This window comes from Nothoprocta perdicaria, unplaced genomic scaffold (assembly GCF_003342845.1).
Source record: "Nothoprocta perdicaria isolate Ctin4 unplaced genomic scaffold, notPer1 scaffold_20, whole genome shotgun sequence".
In the NCBI taxonomy this organism is placed as follows: domain Eukaryota; kingdom Metazoa; phylum Chordata; class Aves; order Tinamiformes; family Tinamidae; genus Nothoprocta; species Nothoprocta perdicaria.
The window spans coordinates 320,588-341,106 of record NW_020455205.1 but is presented as its reverse complement, the minus strand read 5'-3'; the positions used below and the strand labels follow the sequence as shown (position 1 = coordinate 341,106).

The 20,519-nt window shown below is 40.0% G+C and overlaps 1 long non-coding RNA gene across 1 annotated transcript; it reads right to left on the bottom strand.

The window, feature by feature from the left end:
• Nucleotides 1-15,169: 15,169 nt before the first annotated feature.
• On the bottom strand, nucleotides 15,170-16,564 carry LOC112946181. Its single transcript, XR_003249174.1, has 3 exons — nucleotides 16,511-16,564; nucleotides 15,824-15,943; nucleotides 15,170-15,214 (listed from the first exon to the last, which is right to left on the bottom strand). It is a non-coding gene; the product is annotated as an uncharacterized LOC112946181 (long non-coding RNA).
• Nucleotides 16,565-20,519: the final 3,955 nt, after the last annotated feature.

Genomic DNA, 20,519 nt, shown 5'->3' with positions numbered 1-20,519 from the left:
GCTCCATAACATCATAAAGCTAAAATGAAGTATAAGCAGGACATCAGCCTCTCTTTAACCAGTGAGCCTATCACTTTGGTCACTTGCACTTGGCCTGGGCAGAAATGCAGTGCCCTCCCACGCTGGGGGACTARGACCTGGTGGCACCTTCAAAGGCCACATGATGGGCACAAAGATCCGTTGGCCTCAGAATGTATCATGATCGACCTTCATACCAGCGTCTAGCACGACCCTGGCAATACCAGATTGCCTCATRCCAGGCAGTAGCCCCAGGCACATGCTGGTTCCACAGAAACCTTAGTACGAGCTACATAGAGTTCAGAAGCTGTTATTAAATAAACCACATTTCGTCCTAAAACCTGAATTATCAAAAAGAAGAGGACTGAATACTAAAGAGCGCAACACTTACAAAACATTTTTTTTCAGAGCTTGATTTTTTTTTTTTTTACCAAGATTATAAATGTTCATCTCCCCCCTCCACCCCTGCATTGGGGTAAACCCCACAAAGCCGGAAATTAGAAAAGATCCAGTCTTTAAAGAGATTAGCAACATCAAACTAAAATTTGAAAGGGTAAATTACTGTCACCCTATTGTATCCTGACTTTGCTACGTGGTGGAGAGTAGGTCATTCTCAAGGTACTGCAATTAGTTAATGAAGAAAATAAGGCATTGCACSGCCAAAGCTAGGGCCATGGGCTGAGTGCTGGAGCTGGGTGCAGACCCCAAGCCCTTCTGCCTGTGCGTGGTTGCTGCTGTCCTGCTCTGGCTCCTTGCTGAAGTTAACCAGCTGCAACGTGCACAAGATGTGGAGTTGGCCTCTATACAGGGACACAATGTTCTGCTCAACAGATTTGTTGGGGTTTTGTTTTGTTTTTTCCTTTCTCTCCAGTGAAGTATATTCATCTTAGCTTGAACAGCACAGATTTCTGCACTATGCTTTTATTTGTGATAAAGCATTCACAAATTCCCTATTTAAAAGCTGTGCTGTTTACTAACTCAACAGAAGTGCTACCCTGCAGAAATGTAGCYCCCAAACAAGAAAGGAGATGACTAGTATTACATTCCACTTCCCTTCAAAAATATCACACTAGCATTACACCCAGAGAGCCTTTTTTCTTCCTGCTATTGTTTTTGCTGCAGCTTATAGGAGATTTGCCATTGACTTTCATAGGATCAAACTGGGGTCTGTCATCTTTAATCCAACACCTTTCTATTTAATCCACTTGTTTACAAAAGAGAAACTTTTGCCAGTCAACCACTTCAGATGAAAGAAAGGTACTGAAGAGATCTAGTGCAGGGGGGAAAAAAAAAAGAAAAAAAAAAAACCACTTTGATGTTTAACTACTGGAATAGGAATTGAGTAACACCCATTAGTAAATGAAGTAATTATGCTTGTAGTAAAACATAGTCATCTACACAAAAGCATGACACTATTTAACAATGATCAAGCTGGAATGTACAGTAGGAAAAAATACAAGCAGCTCATGAAGGCAGAGCCTTGGCCCTGAAACAATTTACAGACTGGTAAAGTCACTGGATCAGAAGCTCTAAACACAGACCATAGACAAGTTCCCGTCAAAGATGTTAGCATGTCCAGATGGGACGAACCACTAGTGAATCCAAGGCAGTCTAGGTGCTTCAGGACATCGCTTAGTCCCAGCACATGTTATTTCATTTTGTCCAATTCCTGTTCATTAGCACCTTCTTACTGAGATGGTTCGATATATTTGGCTGAACGACTCCACTGATTCTGCAGTGGTAAAAAGTCCAAATATGTCAAGAAAACCTGAGGTTGGCATTGGGTACCATGAAGCAAAACACTGAGAAACAACCTATTTAGCCAAAGGAATTAGGAGGACCATTACCAGTGCAAGTATGAACAAGCCAATTCTGCAGTTCCTAATACACTACACAGACATTTCTAACGCACCTGGGAGGCTATCTGRAGTCCAGATTTAAAGCTCATTTGGAAACCATGCCTGCCCTATCTTATAAAGGAAACCGAAGTTACATCRCCTAGTGCGCATTAAACTGTGTATTTCACAGGCTGAGCTTTTGTGCACTCTACTTTTCTTTACCAGTGCTTCTCAATGATGTGAATAAATCAACTTTAGACTTTACTGTAGTAATCAAGGAAAATGACCTTGCAATTATTATAGTGCTCCAATATTGTTTTGGAAGAATGAGCGCTAGGAAGAAAAAAAAAAAAAAAAGCTATAGTGCTAAGCATGTGCCAGCCTCCAGTTTTAATCCTAGCGTTGCAACTTCTGACATAGCTTTCTGTGAGGTTTGGAATTTCTCTGCTTCATTTTTTTTTTGCATCAAGATAGGGAAACCTACCTTCTTGACAGAGTCAGAAATACTTAAAAATTACATCCTGTATGGCTTTTGCAAGTTCTTCAGCRAATCTAGAGATGAAAAGAAAAATTATTTAGAAAATAATATATAATTTTAGAAAAATTATCTAGATCTCCTAACCTCATGAGCATATTTTGTTGCTAAGTTTAAGATTTTCATTTTCAGATTCAACCAACTGTAAAATAACTGTACATGTGGAAAAARATCAAAACTATGTACTTTATTTGTTCATGATCAGTTTTGGTTAAACCCTAGTGGATTATTCATAAGCCTAGCGTTGGCTCACGCTCATACAGTGGAGCAGGCAAAAGCTGGTGAAGACGGAGTCTTTTGTAMCCCGGACCAAGCCACCGAACCTTCTCACCACCAGCCCTGGCTCTTTTGACACACTGATTTTAAAAGGCACAGTGACTCTAGGGAAAGCAGGGTCATTCCATCCCCGAGAAGGAGCTGCAGCATGATAGGAAAGACAAAACCATTAATATCAGAGCCCCTCCTGGAAATAAAACACCTGCTCCACAGCATGAGTATTAAAAAAGATAACGGGTCCAATTCTAAGCCCACAGAAGTCCATGGTTAAACGCAAAAGAGCTAGGATTTTACTCAGCATGTTTAAATGAGTTATTAAATGAACTTTAGTTGTTCCTAAAAATAAATGTACTGTGTGGATCTAAGTGTAGCTGATGAATAAGAAGCCTCAGGAATCCAGCAAATATAGTGGTTAGGCCCAAAGCCAGAGCCAGCCCAAAAGGTTGCAGAGGAGAATAGCTATTAGCGGCTGTCTGAGCATCATGTTGGATCTCAAGGTCTCTCGTGCCATCTACTGGCTTCCTCTCTTCACTAGCAGTGGCTTAAGTCTGTCCCAGGTTTATTTATAGGTCTGATACATTCCAGGCCGTTTTATATAAATTCTAATCAAGGGTTAGGATTTTTTTCCTCTCTAACCTCCACACTTGATTACTATTTGTTTTTTGGTTTTTTTTTYCCCCCGCTCTAACTACATTACAATTCTCTACCTTTCTGAACACCATTTCACACGGTCTCTGGAGGAAAAAGGCATTGCCTAAGACATTCTCATTTCAGTTATTGCTGGATAGGCAGTAATTACATGGCAAGCAAGGCTGAGAAAAGAGTTCACTAAGAAAACCCAAAGCCGCTCGAAAGCAGTGCTTATGCTTCTTCCTCAATCAGCAGGAGATTGTTATTTTGGTACCTGAAATCATTTCAATATACCAAAAAACAAAACAACAAAAAAAAAAATCTAGTCTATTTTTTTTCTTCTTCTTTCCTCCCCTAGCATCTCACTCAAATGGTTACTAGGAATTACAGCTATTTGTCCTCATGCTGTTAAAACTTACTTTCAGGGGGAGTTAGGGGAGAAGGAATTACATATGCAGATGACTCTAGGTATCAGCACTCCCCTCTGCTGTCTTAAAGCTGCCCCCCAGGCTCATTTCTCCACTTCTCACTGAGCACAGACCTGCTCCCCATGAGCAGGATGAGCTGCAGCACCACGTGGCACCTGCAGCCAGCCTCTACAAATGCACCTTGTGCCAAGCGCTGTCCCGAGTCCTGGACGCCCCGCGGGGTGTCCCAACAAGGGGCCATTCAGGAAGAGACAAAATTTCCTTTGCACCTTGTGCTAAGGCACTGGTTTTTTTTTTGCAGCACTTCAAGTTTGCATCTCTCACCATGCATCCTCTCGTTGCACTCTCTGCCTCCAGTAATCCCACCCAGTGGCTACAAACCAGCTCAACCCAGGCACCACGTGCAACGCCGTGGTTGTGCTGCACAACTCGCTGGGCTGACCATGTTACACGAGGTTGGAGTTCAGGGCCCTGGAAGAGTCCGGACATCCAGCACCTCTGAGGGTAACCCTGGAAGACACGGATTGCCATCTGCATTATGAAGGCAAAATAAAAACCAAAATCTTTACAGTAGCAGCTACTAAGTTGTAGCCCAAGTAAATGTGGGTCCTATTATGTTTTAACCAAGTTCTCCATTGTCTTTGATATATTTTCCCTTTATTTAAATTGAAAGCGCTTTGGAGAAAGAATAATAATTGGAGATTCACACTGAGAAGCCCTGGGTCCTGCATGAACTCAGTAAGGTTTACTAAAACAAAAATAATGCTAAACTACGATGCTGAAATAATGATCCTTGGGCTTTTGCCACATCTTTCTTTTATCTCACTGGGAAAATGGATCACAGTCTCTTTTAGTTCTGAACCTTCAGGGCACTTTCATGACTCTCAAAAATCTTCTTCTGGGTAATGAAATGAATTTCAAAATATAGTAAGTGGTGAAAAATGCATGAACATTGTGACTAGCTCGCCTCAAACCTGCCTCCATTATTTTTTCACATGATTTCCTGCATGTATCGTCTTCCCTTCAAAACCAGGAGTAATTTGACATATAGGCACTATATGAGGTAGTATTTAAACATCTTGTTTAATAGTGGATATTTAAATGCCTTCTTTAGTAGTGGTCTCATCTGTCTCATGAGGTTTAGAATTTATTCTGGCTAGAGTTTCTTTGATGCTTTGCTTCTTAGCAAGCTGAGAAAATAATTGTAGGGAGAAAAAAAAAAGAAAGAAAAACATCAAGAATTTGGGCTGAATAAGCTAGCTCTAGAATCCTGCTCAGATTCCTGCTTGTGTGCTCCAAACTAAATTGTTAATATTCAAGAGCTGTTCATGAGCGTGAAACTTTGGGGACCATACACAGATTAGACTCACCATGGGCACTAGAGACTGGCGCAGGCTCAGACTAGGGCTGAGACTGGCAGCTATTTTCCTYGTGATGACACCAGCCAGTACTTTGGACTCCATGCGGATACGCYGTGTTATACGATATCATACACAATATCCGAGGCGCTGACACCTACCTTGGCCCTTCTGAAACACAACTGGGGCAACCAGAGAGAAGTYGTGGCACATCTCTGGTAACTAAATCACTGTATGAAAACAAATGGGAACCACTGCTGTATCAGTGAGTGTAAGCACAAACCCCACRCAGCAGAAACACTTTACAGCCACTAACATCTACAGAGACAATCCTGATCATTAGCCTACTTTCAGAAACATTCAGTGAAAGCTTTTGCTCAAAAAACCCATTTTAAAGTTTTTTTTTTTTTTACATTAAACTAATTCTACACTTTGAGATTCAGTGATCAGGACTGTATATGTGAATTGCCACAATGATTATATAGTGGCACTCTATAAGATTTGCAATTTATAATTGCAACCATCCCTTCCCCATGGCTCCAAGCACCAAGCTCCTTTTGGCTRCAGCCCTGCATTCAGCAGTGAGCCAGGCAGGGCCCTGCTGCAAAAGCCTTAGCTTTGCACAACCTCCACCAAGCCTTGTGCCGACAGCATCCCGAGATTTGCACCACTGCCAGTTCATATATATATACACGCATATATATATATATATATATTTTTTTTTTTTTCTGACTCAAGTCAGAACACAGGAAGTTTTTCTGAGCAACCACCTGCGAGGCTGGATCCCTTGTTATCACAGTGCAAATCTACCCAAAAGCAGGGCTGTAGCGACGGTGCTGCCAGCACGTTTCATCCAGCAGAACAGAGCCTCGCAGCACAACCCGGGAGCTGCAACCAGGGCCCCTGCTCCGCACCCGCTGCACAAGGGCCTGGGGCTGCTCTCCAGCCTTGGTCCTCATCTCTTCGGGAGCAGGCAGGGAAGAACACGCGCTTCACCAAGATAATGCTTCCCTTATTAGGGGTGGGAGGGATGTATAGGAACTATATGCTCACCACAGAGACCGAGAAATAGACTGATTCATAAAGCAAGCCACAAGAGTTGAACAAAACCATCATCTTTGTTCTTTGCAAGGTGCCTCCACTGTGCTGGTTTCTGGGAGCCCCTAGTTTGTAAACTCTCTACCACTAGAGGGTAGACTTGTCCAAGCCATTAGCAAAACAAAAGACATCTCTATACACCAAAACATATTTAAATATAATCATGGTTGATTCTCTGGGAAGAAACCTTTTTGCCTAACTGTACCTTCAGAGAAGTTAAGGCAACTGCATCATAGAATTTAGTATCAGATGCCCTAAAAAGATTCAATTTCAACCATGCTAAAACAGRCTACCACTTCATTACATGTGGCCTTAATTATAAATACCCAAGTCAAACACTCCCATCACCTGCTCCAGTAAAAATCTGGTATACATCTTGAGATTAGTCAAATCAATACAAACGATAACAAGTTAGATCCATTTCTCCACATGGAAAAAGAATGATTTTTGAAGAATACATTCAAAACAGATTTTCCAGAAAACCATTAAGATACCCTCTCTGGGAATGTCCTATTAAGGGAGAAAGCAATACAGTGAAAAACCTACTGATCGACTCCTACAAGTCCTAGGCCTGATTTTTGTTTTATTCTGAAGGAAAGCATTGGCRGTGCTAGTCCAGTTCAATAGCTCCCCAGAATGGTTTCAGAGTCTGCTTCTGAAGTTAAGTTTCACATAATATGGGCTTTTAGCACCGAAATACAAAAGGCAGTCTGCAATATAACAAATTGAAAGAAAGAAAGCAAACACTGCATAGTGAATATCCCAAAGTGTAATTCCAGGAGGAAAAAACACTTTCTCATAATTTCTTGAAAGGTTTATGCAGGTGAAAAAAATATAGCTTTGGAAAGATCCTACAGCCTTGTAAGACTGCAGAATTGGTATTAAAGCTCAGGAGCTGGTGAGTCTGTTCTCCCTTGAATGTAAACAGAGCCAATATTTTCTTAAAAGGGAGATCCAGCATCTCTAACAAGATGCTATTCCCCAGATGTCTCTGAACTTGCATCTGCTTGCAGCAGCAGCGTGACCCTTCCAGTGTCAGGATTTTATAAGGATTATCCCAACAAGCACACAAAATATCAAAAGCTATAGGAAAAATTCAGCGTTTTCCTTCAGCAGCTCAGAAGAGAAGTTGTCAAAGTAGCTGTCTGCTAAACGTATCATCTGCCTTACTATAGAAAGCAGGATGTCAACACTGCACGTCAAATGCAACCCTGAGAAGTTTTTTTTTTAAATGGACAGGATCTGACTTAGACAGATCCCAAATCTCTCTGCAATTACCTGCATCTGTAGGAAAGGCACAAAAGGGTTTATCTTAAAGAGTTCTCAAACTATTTCCAGACCTGCTTTTGTGAGAGAGGCAAAGTAAAAGTCTTAGGAAAATATTTTCAGGAGCATATTTTGAAGAGACTGTAAGTTTTAGTTGCTCCCATGCCTGCACGCAGGCCATGGCACACAGTGCCACTTATGTGCAGAAAGGGTGCAGAGCTGGGGCAACAACAGTCCACCCATCCGCCCCATCCTGGGGTCTTGCAAGTCTTGTCCCATGAGCTCAAGCCCCCTGCCAGGACCTGGGCACTCAACTCATGACGGAATTCATAAAAGAGTCTATATATAACTGAATGTTATATATCACCTGAATGATGCACCTATCACTGCAGCCCGCTGCCTTCAGAATCAGGGGTTGGGAGGCTGCAGCATGGTTTGCTCTGGAAGTTATTAGCCCTGCACCTTGCAGACATAGGCAGAGAGGATGCAAAAAATACAGATACATGATTAGCAAGCTGAGTGCTCCCAAAGCATATCAGCTTGAGCAGGGTAATGCATCAGGCATGCAGATTATCTCCTGACACACACATCAAGCAACCTACCATAGCAGCTGGAAGGGACACTGCTTCCTAAAGCCGAAGTTCCCAGGGGCACAAATGGCAATTTGATTCATTCATACCAACACAGACTTATCTTTTCCCTGCTAGCCTTCCTATCCGCTCAAAGCATATTTCAGTCATGAGAGAACRTGGCCCAAAGACTAAATCCCAGCGCAAGCTCTAGCTTCTAGGTGCCCTTTCCTTGGCAAGGGGATGTCACATCAGCCAGGTGTAAAAATTATCATGTACTGTAGCTGGTTTCTCACATTCATTTTTCACATCCTGCTGTAAATAGTCACTTTGCAGCTGTATCCAGCCAATATACGTAATTAATTGCACTCTACTAGCACAAGAGCAGGGATAGTGATGCAAATCACTAATGACAATAGTTTAAGACTGTGACATCCTTAGCAGTCTCTTGTTTTGCTTCATATTTACACCTACTCAAGGTGGGTAGAGAGCCCTAATGTGACTGTTTACAATAACCTTGCTAATAGAAAATTTTTTTAAAAATTAATCTTAAAGAAAAAAAAAGAGAATCAAGAGTTCATAGTCAAAGGTTTCTGGTTTAAGTTTTGTGTGTATGTGGGTTTTTGTTTGATTGTTTGGATTTTTTTAGATTTTTCATCTTCATAACAAACCTTTATTCTCTCCTCTGTCAGATTCACTGAGCATCCAAAAATGCCCTTTGGTGCCTCACAGAAGCAAATCTCTCAGTAGCTTTTTCAAGTGTCTCAAGATTCTTAGCAGCCAGGCACCTGGGAACTGCTCATAATTAAGCCAGCAGTGCTCAAATATTAAGGGACAGCACATCAGCTGCTAAGCCAGCACACCTGAGTGTCCTATCTCATTTCTGCCCTACTACACAGGAATCAAAATAGCATAAGTGCTATAGAAAATGATATTTTGAAACTGTGTGAAATACACAACGAGAGAGTTCCCAGTTGAACAGCTATAACAAAACACCAGCCATTGCGAACTGAACTAAGACAAGGGGTTCTAACTCTTACTTTTTATGGATTATCGTATCTTTTTCAGCTACATCACCAATTTATTATTTGAGGGATATGCAAAATTTCAGCACATCTTAAAGTGGAGGAAAGGCAGGACATGCAAGGATCACATTTATTGTGTGCAACTTTTCAAAGTGTGCCAGTCCATAAGGGGACACAAAAGCTACTGCTTACCACTGYATTTCTCAGTAGACTTCCTTGTGCCCGAGTACCTTCCTCAAAACACTTCCTTCATGCAGGGGAAATGACATTCTTGTACCAAGCAACTGGGCAATCTTCTAGAAACCATTCCCTAAATGGCCTCACTGCAATTGCTTCTGGTGGAAGACAACGTAACTACTCTGTTTTGCATAAAGGCATCAGGTAGAAAAGCTTTAATAATTAAAAGTGTGTGAATTAAGCAGATACTGTGCAGCACCTCCAGTGCCTTGGTGAGAAGGCACTCTGTAAACAGAATTATTATTTCATCAACGCAGTAGACTCCTCACTTAATGGCTCACTAACTGGGCCAGAGATGAGATTCGATGTAAAGAAATCAATGACTCAAAGCAAGAGATTCAGAGAATATGAAACACCTACTGCTTAGCTCTCAAGATCACACATTGTCTCCTGTGGAAGTGACTCATATCACGCAGGGAGAAAATAACAGTCCTGCTGCTGCGTCCAGCTGTAACCATAGGAGGTAACAGAGAACTCGTGCATGCTAGTACTAGACTCCCATACTTTAGGGGTTTTTTATTTGCCTTCTAGTGCTCTCCTTCTGTGCTGTAGCTGCTAAATAAATATTGCAGCTTCATTTTTCCAAAATAGTCCTATTGGCTTGCTTTAGGAGGAAGGAGGGAACCAGGAGGCAACCTAATTCATGACATCAAAGTCAGTATTTCTCAGTATTAGCAGCTTTATCTTGGTGCCTACCAGACGGATGCATCAATCAGGACAACCTCTCCTGTATTGCAGAGAAAGAGTATAAAAGGGCAACTTGCAAAACTAAATGGCGAGAACAAAATGCAATCCTTCACAACTACTCTTTTTTTCTTTTCCTAACTTTATAGTAACTCAGAGGAAGAGAATATTTAACACGTGTGCATGACTTCAGACGAGAGCAAAGGTGAGAGGGTAAAATCAGTTCAGTACCTCTCCTCCCCAGGAGAGAGTATGGTTCATAGATGAAGGATACTTTATTTTCCTACTCACCTGTATGTATACTCACAAGACTTTATGGTGAAATTACTTCTTCATTTTYCCTGTTGCCTTCAGTGCTAATTTAGAGACATAAAACTCACCAGGCAGCTCCACTTCTTCAGCTTCTGTTCTGAACTCCTAGGGAAAAACCTCGGCTTTAAATCCATCGGCTCCTAAACAACAAACGAGATTCTTCAGAGGAAGGTTCTTGGTGTGGTCTACAGTACCTGAACAAAGAGGAAGGTGTGTTAAACTACAAGGAAAGCAGTTTTTATACCATCATAAGATGGTATAAAACCTAAAAGAGAGAGAGAGAGCCTTCTTTAAAGGAAGGGATTATAATGTCCTGTTTTACAKGGAGAAAAGTAAAATAACAGAAGTAAAAGATCAGACAAATTAGTAGTCAGGATCTCAACAGCTTCAGTTTCATATTCAATTTTGGCAGAAAGCCAAAACTGGTCAGAAATTTTTCTATTTGTGGAGTAGGGTTTTTTTTAATTTTTCCAGAAGAAACAGTCCATCAGTATTTATTTGAAGTGATTTTGTGCAAAAGACACTATTGTTTTGTGTTGGTCTAGTTTCATCTCAACATCTGKTCCAAATTTTTGGAGGTAATAGGATAGGATATTAGCAGTTAATATGACAGTAAACTATTAGAAATGACAGAATTGTGTTGAAGCCAAGGTGTCACCTTTCATGCTTTTATAAGATATCTGTCTTTCTGACACATCTTTCCACATGCTTTTGGATGAAGGGAAATAGCACAGCACAGAAATACACTGCTTAAAAAATGGTAGTTTCCAATATATTTCTCAAAATAAACAGAAATATTTCTCCATAAGTAATGGCATTAAATTCGACAAGAGCATATAATAGACATGGAATAGAGAATGAATCATAGCATTTCTATAAGAAACAGCTGCTTCATGAACTGGACATGATACGACTGCATCCCTAGTTTGGAAACAATTAGCCAGAAGCAATAATTTATCTGAGTTGTCACACTTGTTTTATCATCTCCTCAGGGGATTCTCATGTAATCATAGAATTGCAGAGCTGAAAATGCTTGATTTTTCCTGCTTCCGTTGGATGAAGAAATAAATTGCAAATCAGTGACAATATGCACAATATGTTTAAAAAAAATGATTTTATTTCATCCATAATTTTTTTCCTTTTCTTGTTGAGACAAATATTGGATGCTCTCAAACATTCAGGAGATCTCAAAACATAGCTAATACTCACATCTGTATACTGGAACCAGGAGAACGCAAATAAATCCCTTCCTTCACTTTGTACTTTATACTTCTTTGTACTTTCCATTCTTCCAATTTCAAATTTACCACTGCAAATTAAAGAGTCTTCTTTTGCAGAAAGAGATGATCACTTTCAAGTGTTCTTTGCAGTCAATGGGACATGCAGCTGGGACACTCAACACCTAATGCAAATCCAGGTTGAGTTATCTGTAGTGAGACAACTAATGCAGCCAAGAAAGTCCTGCTATACCCTCGCGTAAGAGGGCAAAGCCTCAGGTTATATGCAGCTCTATTAGAGGTAACTCAATGGCATTAAAATAAAAGTAAGTAGCCTTAGGAATAAGTTAGAAGTCATTAGGAGGCTGGCATTCAAAGCGAAGCAGTGTGCAATATACAGCACCATCATGCATTCAGGAAAACAGGTTCAGGTTTTATAAGCCATAAATGCAAATAAGGCCTGGTAAGCTTTACACTGTGAACATGATTAGATTTAAGGTATGTAAAGCATTGTGTAGCTCAACTGGAAGACTAATGAAAGAATTTATCCAGGTAATGTGGTGCCCACATAGTAAGAAGTTTATGACTAGAGTGAGATGAACAGTATCCAAGACTCTACTGTCAAGCTTTCAAACTCCACGTTTTCGAAAGAACCATGATGCATCTTACAGAATTGCCTTGCTTTTACTGCTGACACCAGACATGGTTTTCCAGGAGGTCCGGAGCAGCTAGCCAAGTGCAGCATAGCTTCATGAAAGAACCTGCTATTACTCCTTTYTAAGTTATCTGACTTAATAGCTATGGGACACAATCTCTGGATAATCACTGAGCATACTACACTTGCTAACAGTAAACATTTTTTCCTCATGAAACTAGGAAAGTTCACGTGTTAAATRCTCATGTATGTATTAGAAGACTATTTTCTTTCAGAGCTGAATTGAAACCATGCATTTGTACTTATGCTTTTTTTTTTTAAATGTCCAAGCTATTCTCTCCTTTTATAAGCATCTTTTGAATGCACAAGCAGACTTGGGATCTCCCTGTTGAAACACTCACATGACTTTTGGGCTGAACCCTAATTCGCAGGGTCCCAGACGCTGCCAGGCTTGTGCCCTCACACAGGCTGCAGCGCCGCTTCCTCCCTCACTCCTGCACTGCTCTGTGGGCACAAAACCCTTCAACGGGGCTCTGGGGCCCAGCTGCTAGAGGTGCACAGGACAGACACAGCTGAATCCTGGATGCCAGACGCCAACACTCTGCCTCACAGATCAGAGGGTAATGAGAACYGAAGGCACACGGGGATTTTGCACTGGATTTTTGAGAAATCCAAGATGAGCTGGCAACCTAGGCATTTCTCTGTCAACAGAGGCTGGCTGGGATTTTCAGCCTAGCTGCTCCTCCTGAAGAGTCTGGTTTATCTGGGCTGTTCTGAGCGATCCTAAGGCATGCCAAGTTTGTATTCATAGCCATGACATTTTGCACAATACCCAAGAGGTGTCTTTGCTTAGGAAGTAGTGCAGCTGGATTCCAGGTGTTCCCCAGCTGATGAGGGCTCAAACTACAGCTCCCACCTCCCGCAGGAAAATACAGCAGTGATTAGGCCTGACAGAGCCCCAGAGAAGCTCAACCATAGATCTGAGTGGAAGAGACCTGGAACAGAGTTTCTGCTCCCTGGGGTGCAGAAGCATCTAACACTAGATGGCATCTGGATTGAAAAACAAAAACAAGCCAGAAATAATCAAGGACATAGAGACTGGAACCAAGAATACATGGCTCTTGGCTAAGCTCCATAATCACTAGATTAGATAAAGATGCCACTCCTCTTGGCAGACCTCACTTACAACATGCTGATGCGACTATATTATTTCTATTTTCTGCAACAGCTTGAGTGCTATTAAGTATGTGGCTGTGCACCTCCTGTTTAAAACACAGTGTACAACACAGTACTCTCATCTCTTCTACTAAAACGGTTTGGTACGAACTACTTTACCCCTCCGTGAAGAAGAGGACACACTATGGTTACTGACTAGTACTTATAGTTTAACTATTGTTGCATTATTATCACACATTACTAAATTTGGACTGTATATATCTTGGTATCCATGGCACTACCTGCAAGAAGAACAGGATTCCTTCCCTTAAAATTTCAAGGAAGTTACATAATTAAGATAGTCCTGTCAAGTTCCATACCTACCCACGGGAGTGATCCATATCAACAGGTAGCAACACTTCTTGACAACCATCAACATCACTCCCTGGTGATGTTCCCTGACTCAATACCTCTTGATCTACACTGACCTCTAGCTTTGACTCTCAGGAGGCACTGACTACCATCAGCATTGACCATTCCCAAAACTGAGGCCTTGAGGAGCGCTCATGTCACAACCTATCACTATGGAATGATATCCATAAATATCGAAACCCACTGACAGACACTGATACCTCACATTCTCAACAGGTATCTAGTGCTTTCACTCTCAGGTTCATTTTGCATCTACAGTCAGCAATATCTCAATATCAAGAAGAATAGATGCCTAACAATGTCCATATCTTTATATAGGAATCTATTGATCCCTATGAATAACCATCAATATTCTCAGTTTCAGTGGGTATCTAATGCTTTCACTCCTAGTAGCATTGACTGTATCAATATCATCACATCTTGTCTTCAGAATCTTCAATGAGGACCTATTTCCATACTTATCAATCAACATTGATGACTGTTGATAGAAATAGGAAGTTAACAGGTATCAATGTCTCTTGATATCAAAAGGGGTCTATATYGGTATCAGTTGATACCTACGTGCAGCAACATTGGCTCTAGACAAAAGACACAACACTGAAACAGCACATCTCTTTCCTTATACTATTTGTTTTTCAGGCCTATSTTGGGTCAAATAAACTTAGTTATTTTCTTTGCCTTAATGACCAATATCATGCTACTGTTTTTATTGCACAGAAACACTGCTCAGTAACTGGCACATCTGTCCTTCTTAAAGCCTGAGTCAGATTGCCGAGACATGCATGTTAAAATAAGAACCTAATTTGGCTTTTTCCTTTTCTGATTACTGGCGATTTTGATCACAAATATTGATTTAGCAAGGCCTCATCAGAAGGAAGAGATTTTTGTCACTCGACTAGAAAATATTTATATTCTAATCCTTCAAATGATATTTTCAAAACAATTAAGTGATAAAACATGTATTTATTTATATAGATAGATTTAAGTATTGATAGATGTATTGTTATCCTGAAAGCATTGCAACAGAGAAATTGAGAATGGTTATTTAATAATGGAGAGCAATTACTCTATAAGAAAGAAAGAAAATTGTACTCAGTGCATTTACAGCCAAAGCTTTTAGGTATAGAAGTAAGAAGCCCTAATTGTTGAACTATGGTGTATGCTACATTTTGAGAGAGAGAAAAAAAAAAARRAAAAAAAARRAAAAAAAAAGAAAATGGAGAGAAACTGGAAAGCACTGAAAGCACTGCTTTGAAACGTCTTAAAGCTCCACTGACATTAACAGAAGTTTTGCTACTGGGATTAGAAATACATACTGTAGTACTGACTGACTGTACTTTATATCCAAGTCTAATTCCCCAAACACGGGCACAGATGGTCAGAGCAGTAAAATAAAGGTCTCTACTTCCCCTCACCTGCACATTGGCTGTATGTACCTGTCCTTGCCCGATGATCCCTCTGCAGAGGAACGATACTGGGAGCTGCAAGGCAGGGCAGAAAGATCAATAAGGCAGTGTTTATTGGACAAATTAACCTACTCAACCCTGTTTGCTCTCACTGTGCCCTCCCAGCATGGTGCTTCAAGCTCTCCTTGTTACTACTAACTTGTAACTACCTCTGATCCTAAAGTTAAACACTCAACAATTCATTCAAAGTCTCATTGCTAGCACTTAATCTGAGTAACTTTGTGGGCAATTTCATACATTTTTGCCTAATAGATTTTAGGCAAAGGTACTAATACCTAATATTTGTAAACAAAGATATTTGTGTCTTAGTGATATTCAGGAACAACCCCATGCATGGGCTTCATGAAAAGTACAAGTACTTCTGGAACTATGTAAAGAGGTAGGTTATAATCTCTTATATGAAAAGCCAAGGAAAAAATATTTTCAAACTTTTTTGTTTGTCATTTAGTGTTCTAACCAAACAAGCATACGTGATTTCACTATAAGAGATCAGCTTTCGAATGGGGGAAAAAACATTAAAGACAAAAAAAAAAACCACAAGAACAACAAAAAAAAAAAAAAAAAAAGAAGTTTCCTGCAAACAGATGCAGTTGAGAAGTGAAGAATGACCAATTTTCTACGTACCTGTGCATTTAGTGGCACTACTAGAATCCTGTACAGATGTAAGGATTTTGAACAAAAAAAACAGGTAGTTATTCCTCTCAGAACAAAATGCAGCAGGTTTACCACAGGAGGCACCAATACCTTCAACAAACACAATTTCACAAATAACAGCATTCAGTTCAGACTAAGCTGTCTGTTACATGAAAATGTTTCTTTTAAGGAATACTTCTTTGTAAAACTATATTTCTTCATACAGTATTTGCACCTAAAGAGCATTTYTTTTCACTCTCAGAGGAAAGTAAGAGATGAGAAAAACAGTCTTCTTTCTCCAGTGGTGATTTATGAAAGGATGAAAGAAGCGATAGGGTTTCAGTAAGATTTCAGTTGACCTGGAAATGGGAGGTAGAGAAACCCTCTTTGAGGGCAATAAAAGGTCTAGTCACAATGGCAGGGATTCAGTCCTCAATTCTATGAGAACATRCTCACTACAAAAAGTAAAAATAATGAGGTGTAATTAGATTTTGAACTTAATCTCAAAATATATTCCTGTGAGTTCAGAAATAGTTAATTAAATGATTTAACCGTACATTTTTACAAAATTTAAACCCAACCCTTTCCACATCTATAGCCACCTCAGTTGTGCTTCATCCTATCTTTAGAAGCCTCAATTTTGTCTGGGACCTGCTTTGACTTTCCTCTCACACATACCTCAATATCCCCATATCCTCTTCAAAAAGATGCTTGTGAAGTGGCTCTGGATGATATTTGTCTTCTTCCACCGCTCTGTCATTAGAAGACAAAAAAGAAATATGGATGTCAAAACTTTTAAGGGCCAACTTTAAAGGGATGTTTCCTTCACTGCAACTTTGGATTGTGGTTTGTTTTTTATACTTCTGTCAAAGGATATCTTTTTTACTGATGATGCTTACATTGCTTTAAAGCTAAGATCAATAGCTTTACAGCACTTAACTACATGTTTGAGTGACTAGGAGTGATTCAGGAAGTGTTGATGTTTTGCATAGACTTCATAGAATACCCAAGGTTGGAAGGGACCTCAGAGGTCATCGAGTCCAAYCCCCCTGTACACGCAGGGTCACCTAGAGCACGTGGCACAGGGCTGCATCCAAGCAGGTTTTAAAGATCTCCAAAGAAGGAGACTTCACAACCTCTTTGGGCAGCCTGTTCCAGTGCTTTGTCACCCTCACAGTGAAGAAATGCTTCCTTAAGTTCCTGTGGAACTTCCGATGCTTCAGTTTGAAGYCATTTCCTCTAGTCCTATCACTGTCCACCACTGAAAAGAGGCCGCCCCCCTCCTCCTCACTGCCTCCCTTGAGGTATTTATACACGCTGATCAGGTCCCCCCTCAGCCTTCTCTTCTCCAGGCTGAAATTGCATAGTTTGGAATCTTTTAATCAAGATAATATATTTACTCAGGTATTTCAAAATAAACTATGTGCCACAGCTAATCTTCTCAAGTTACATAAGAGAATAATAAATTCTGCATCAGTAAGCATAACCACTACGAAGAAATATATGGTTTCTTCTTAGTAATATTATTCAATATCATASAGAATGGAGATATTTCCATTACATTTTAAATCAACATTTCACTTAAAAAAACACAATTAGGTAAAGATTGGTAACATTATACTTACTCCTCAAAAGTCAACAGCTCAAAGGAGGATGGAGAAACAAGCTCCATTCATTAAAACCCATCTCTCCCAACAGAGTTGGCACCTAGACTCTGACTCACCTAATTTGGGCAAATCAGCAAGGGAGTGAATTAAAAACTGGTGTAACATTTCACGATGCTCACAGCTCTGTGCGTTTTGTTCATGAACAAATGTGGCTTTGCTTTTGTTCCCAYAAAACAGCCACCCTCATAACAGGGCTTGGGGAACACGGGGAATGGACTTCACCCAAACATAGTCTGTGGAATGCACTACCGCAGGCAGTCAGCAACTACAGACAGTTGTTCTATTTACACACTACATATTTTTAAGCAAGTAAAAGCTGATCAGCATCCACATTGCARAATCTAAAATCTAAGGGATGGAAAGGTAAGATATTATTTATTTTCCATACAGTAAGAGAGGTGCACCACTCAGTGAAAGATATCTGAATGTGCCACACTGGGGTCCTCTTCCCAAGAAGCTACTAGATCAGTAGTTTGGACAGAGGCAGTGGTTGCCCACAGCATTTCAAAGATAAACTGTTCTAATAAACTGCAACTCAAATGCTTGTTTCTACAAAGCTGCTTTGATTTCCACTAATGTCTGTTGTACCCAGCTTTTACTAGATTGAGAACTGTACGTTCCCAATGCCCTTTTATTGAACTTTCTTTCACCCTAAATGTATGAAAGTAACATTGCAATAATATATTAATTTTTATAATGCAAGCACCAATACAATTACCAGTTTGAGAAGCAGCAACATATAGAATCAAAATTCTTTAAAAAGATACATTCCACTTATAYGCACTATGAAAAAAAACAYGCACACACACACAAAAAAATCCTGCTTCTTTTAACAGAATGACTTACAGAATGTCACTTCTCATACTCACCACTTTTAAAGAAAAAAAATCAAAACATCAAAAATTACGGTTTAAATGTTAATTTCAGTTTAGGACTTTACAGTCCTAAACAGAAGTATAATTTGTGCTAGTTTTTCTCCCTCTACTTACTCAGAGTTTCTCAGGTACAGACCATGCATTTCCTCGATCTTTTCCTTCTGCTTCAAGTTCGATTTATTCCTAGCGACAGCTTTGTTTAGTAGCAGGCAGGCAGCCATTTCTGATACTTCACTTATCCCCCAGTCTCAGTCATATTCAGTTTTGCAGCTCTAAAGAAAACATCTTTGGGGAGTTGAGACACTATTCACACATCTTTTTGCCCACCACCCCCACCCCAATAATAATCATCAGAGACAAGGTGTCCTTGTTCATTCCTTGCTGCCAGAACATTCACGATTGACAACTCTATATTGAGTTGCTCGGTTAATCACACATGTTCTGCTGGAAATTATTACCTTTATTACAAAGCTGTGTATAGATAGAACTAAATGCTCATCTCTGCAATAAAGAAGGTGCTCTTGTGTAAAATAATTACTCCATTATCAGATGTGCCTAAAGTATTGTGAAGCTGCTAGTCATTTTTCCTGCTCTATGAGGATTATAAGAAAGAGCCGAAGTACAGAATTTAAGACTATCAATTATTTCCTTTGTGGGGCCATCCTTTTCCAAAAGGAAATAATCTTCCCTGGAGAGGGTGTCATTCTGATGACAACAGATGGGTGCAATATCACACATTCGCTTGGAACGCAGGCCTCATTCAAAGCCCAAAAATTCAAAGTACTTGGAAAATATCTTATTAACATTAGAGAGCTGTTGATCAGATCCCTTGAATACAATCTCCCCTCTTTTAAGGCCCTACTAATAGTTCTCAAGGCCCTTAAAGTTTTGACATCCTGGTTCTTGTTACAGCAGCTCTCAGAGAGACACTTGCACAGTTTTTCAGCTCATCATTAGTGGCTCCATTCACTCCTCTGTCCTTGCTTGAGGAACATGTTTGATGGAACTTAACTTTTGGATATTTACTTTACTTGCCCAACTGACAAGCATTATATGGTCCATACTGACGGCAGTACTAACGCAAAATCACRACCCTTTTGGTATGCCCAGGTTTTTGAAATCCAAAGAATTCCTCTGTGCATTACCATTCATGCAAGAGTAAGTTTTAAATAAATGACTGCTGCATAATTACCATTTCGCACAAAAGATGATCACTAAGATGACTCAATTTTCTGATTATCATATGTACCTGAACTCATTTATATCTGCAGAAATGTCAAACAATTCTTTGATTAAACAAACAGTTTTGATAACCRATGGGCTAAACAAGTATTCCTGGCCAGGTGTCATCTTTTATAAAATAAAGCATCGCAGAAACGAATCAAGAAAAAATAAAATTAAGACACTTACAAGCACCAGGTAGAGACAGAGAGAAATAAATATCACAGGACAAGACTGAACAAAACAGGAAACTCAGGCAGGCAAAGAGACAGGCAACACATCTTACAGTACAGCAGGTAAAGGAAAGAGTATAAACATAGGCAAGATACCACAGGAGATTCAAGTCAAATTCAAAAGCCCTTAATTTTTTTAATTTTTTTTTTTTAATCTAGAAGCATCGTTTTAAATTTTTACTGAGTTAGAACTAAAGACTGAACTAGAATCACAGCTGAAAACAACACCACATTAGAAACTATCTCCATTTAACACAGCATTTGATAATTGTCCCCAAGAGGGCAAAAACAGTCCTAATCAAAATCAGCCCCAAAACCACAGAGGACCTTGCAGTCCTCCGCTCACAGGCAACAAGCAGGAATAATTCAACCTGCATGAACCACAACCGAAGTATATCCTTTGCATGTGCCCAAAGAGAAGATTAAAAACAGGAGTTGCTCAGTATTTTTCACAAGAGATTGGTTTGGTCTTTACTACTTTACTATGGACAACACATTCTTGAGCAGTACTTACCACAAGATCCTCCCCACAACAGTCAAACTCATAGCAGCAAAGGCAATCAAAATTGAGGGAAAATAGGTAATACCAGCTAAGTGAGGCAAAGCTATAAAAGCAGCAAAGCTATAGTGTTCATACACCTATTACTACTTCTGAAATAGGCCCATCAATCTTGCCAGTACAGTGACATAG